Here is a 3,758-nt window from a genome sequence, read left to right on the forward strand (position 1 = left end):
GGTTGGAAATAACATGGGCTAAATTATGAAACCAAAACCCCCAAAATCTCAATCGAATAGGTTTCAACTTTCATAAACGTCTCTTTTCATTTCTGGGTTTCTCTCCTTGTATGATTGTTCCTCCATTAAATCGCAAAAGCTACATCTCAAAGGTATTAATTTCTTCCACATTTTTTATTTATTCTTTCGATATTTGTTATTTTTAGGGTTTATGTTTACTGTAAGTCTATTTGACTATTCATAAGAATTGTTAGTTTCGATTATTGAATTCACAATTTGCGTCAATTGATCTTGAAATACTGATTGAATTCGTTGATTTATAGTATAAAGTATGAGTTTCTTCAAGTATTGTAGCTAATTGCAAAACTTGTATATGTTGATAAGTTGAGCATTTGGTGTTTAAACCCGACTTGATAAGCTGTTGTTCGTATCGCGGGTGATATAATTAATAATGGGATTGTAAGTTTCGTTGTGGTTACAGATTTCATTGAGTTTTGATGAATTAATAGACTACTAATTCAAAAGAGATAGTTGGGGTTTGGTTGTGGATTTCACTGAATTTTAAGCGAGTTAATAGATTAATCGATCTTTTTAAGAGTAGTCTAGACTGATGTTAGTGTTGTTCATTAGTGTTGGTTCTCCCGGGTTTCTTTGATTCGTCATAGGCTTGAAGACGATGGTGCCTTTGAATTCTCTATAGTATGCATTATAGAATCACGTAAAACACGAATTTTAACAGTATAACTTATAATAATGAATAACCGGATTCAGGTTGCGTTAACATTGACCTTCTTTATGATTCATGAGGTGCCATCATAGTTTTCGTCGCATTACCAATTGTCAATAGTAGATACGGAGTACTTATTTTGGATGTGTCCTTCATTTTGATATATATCATCTCACTTGCTCTTTGGGGTGTACGAAGCAATAGAGAGCTTTAGTTGCTAGCCTTATGATAGACTATGGAGATACAAACCCTAGGCTGCTACACTGCTACAAGTGTTGCCTATTCTCAATCCTGCAACCGACACATAGACATTTTCTGCATGTGTAGGAAATGCTACAAACTATTCTTTGTTACAATGTTCTTGGTTTAGGTAGATTGAAACTGTCACTAGATTATAGACTGGACTAGATATGAGATAACTGATGGAAATGCTATATTTTTCCAGTTAGTGAGAATTTGAGATGAAGAAGGTTAGCTATCGTTCATAGTTCAACATTGTTTGAGGCGTGCTTGAATGTAAAATATTCTTCAAAGTGATTTGAGTTGAAACCAACTACCCCTGATGCTTTAAAGATTATTCTGGATGGTAGTTAACCTCCAAATATGAATTTTTTAGGTTTTTCTGATGTTTAAAAGTGGAGTGTTAGCCAGAGTTGTCCTTTGAATTGATAAGCTACTAGCCTTGGCTTTCTTCGTTCTTGAATTTAACAGAAGTGTGGATTTCACCAATGAGAATTTGTCCGTGAATGTTAAAATTTTGCTGCATATGGTTGACTGTTGGCTGACTATGATGTCCTGTCGGCTTGTTCTCCTTCATATAAATGGCCTTGGAACCAAATTAGGTATGGATTAGACTCTGGGAACTGGGAGAAAAGCTAAAGTGGGTATGTTGACTTGAGGCCTATGTTACGTATCAAAGTACTTTCTCCATCCCAATTTTATTGTCCTCTCTTCCTTGTGAATGTATCCCAAAATTAGTGCCCCCTTCCTATATTCAGTAAGGAAAAAAAATTATCTATCTAATACTGCCCTTCTCCCCTCTTTTTCTTATTCATTTATTGTGTTGACTTAGGGGCAATATTGTCTCGTCTCTCTTTAATTCAAGGGGTAGAGTAAGTACTTGTCACTTTCTCTTAAATTCTCTCAAAATAGAAAGTGGGCAATAAAAATGAATGGAGTGAGTATCAGAGATTCAGAGACTCCAATTTTTGAAATATTCTCATGTTTTTGGTTAAAATGGAGTGCCAAAGCGTCATCACGAATGTCGGAAGTTGATTGTCAGGCACAGGTATGCGAGATCAATTGAAGAGTTTGAGTAACATAAGACGTATGTCATAGGTTGAGGCACGAGGACAGAAGCTGTTATGATACACTTATCCATGGCTTAGATTAATTATCCTTATTGACTATTGTCAGATATTTGTCGTTTCTCATGCGAAAACTACCATTCTGATATTTGAACTGTAGTATGAGAAAACAGCCAATCAATTACTCCTACTCACGCTGTCGGTTTCTGAAATTAGAGGCCCATTAGAAATATGTGTGTTGGGGTAGCTCAAAATAAGAAAACCCTAACTCTTCATTTAGTCCCTCTTTGATTGTTCCTCATGCTCATTCCTATCTCCCTCACACTCACTCCACCTCTCTGCCGCCGCCTCACTAACTCTGTGTGTGTGTGTGTGTGTGTGTGTGTGTGCGTGTGTGTATGTTTTTTGTTCTTCTCTCTTTGTTGTTCGCCATCAGATGGCATCAGATGTGGGTCTACAGCATCATCAAAGTACACTTGGTGTAAGGGATGGAACTGGGCAAGAGATGAAAAGGGAAATACGAAGGCTATTGTATTGTTTATGCTGTCAATCAATTGATTTTTAGGTTGTCACATGTCCACCATCTTAGGGTTATGTTTATAGATTAATAATTAAGGAAATAATAGTTTAGAGTTATGGCTATGCCTCAATAATGGAACTTCTCGTATCTCTAATTTGTAAGCTGCCCAGATAGTGAAACGGTTCCGCTTAATTCATGCTTCTTGTTTGTCAGTAGTTTTGCCTAAGGAACCAAGACTTCTTTTATTTTTACTTTTTTGAACTAGTAAAAACCAAAAATATTCACTTGTAGTTGTGGATGAAGGAAGTAGTAAACAGTGTTTTGGTGTGAGTTTTGTGCTGCAGGAAGCAGAATGGCACTGAACAATATCAAATCACTTAAAAACATCAAAAACATCATCCATTCCACAGAATTTCTCCGAATCGGAGGTGTGAGGGCTTTTGCTGCTGGTGGGAAGAAGAAAGGGGGTAAAGGAGGTGCAGCTGCTGATGCCCCCAAAACCTCGACACTTGACAAGGAAGTTAAATTAACCACTGTAGTAGGTGCTAATATTCTGAAGGAAGGGTCTGACCCGAAGATCCTAGCGGACTCGGAGTACCCAGACTGGCTGTGGCACGTTCTCGATAAGCGTCCTGCCTTGAGTGAGCTGCAAAGAAAAGAAGCCGAGGCACTTTCTTTAGAAGATCTTAAGCGCTTTGTCAAGCTTGATAACCGAGATAGGATCAAGGAAAGTAATTCAGTTAGGGCTAAGAAATAGTAAAGCAATTGGATGTAAGCTTCTTCTTTCTTTTCCGAGTCAGGAGGCTACCTTTTTGTTGTGATGTGAATGTATCAGTTTTTCAGTGATAACACATCCATAATTCTGTTCCTGATGATTCCACATAAAAGTTTCCGATACTTGCAGTTTCGGTTTTGTGGCCATGATATGCACTTTCAAGAATATTTCCCTTACTCTGAGTCTTTATGGATATAATTCGGAGTCTTTCTATATTCAGAACGGGTAATTTCGTGTAGATTGGACCCTTTTATTCCCGTTAATAATGGTAACGCTTTATTTGCATTTTCTAGTATGGCACTACATTAGAAAGAGCCCTCTTGCAAGAGCTCCGAGAGGATGAAATGGAGCAAAAGACAATGAGATATAGGCACAACATTATTGTTTAACACGCAATACTGTACCAATACATGAAGCTACCAGCATGCC

The 3,758-nt window shown here is 37.4% G+C and overlaps 1 long non-coding RNA gene across 1 annotated transcript; it reads left to right on the forward strand.

Moving 5' to 3' along the window:
- LOC141611446 (uncharacterized) lies at window positions 1-3,505 on the forward strand. The gene is made up of 2 exons (XR_012528619.1): window positions 1-152; window positions 2,899-3,505. It is a non-coding gene; the product is annotated as an uncharacterized LOC141611446 (long non-coding RNA).
- The last annotated feature ends 253 nt before the right edge of the window (window positions 3,506-3,758 follow it).

Source organism: Silene latifolia, chromosome 1, assembly GCF_048544455.1.
Source record: "Silene latifolia isolate original U9 population chromosome 1, ASM4854445v1, whole genome shotgun sequence".
Classification (NCBI taxonomy): Eukaryota; Viridiplantae; Streptophyta; class Magnoliopsida; order Caryophyllales; family Caryophyllaceae; genus Silene; species Silene latifolia.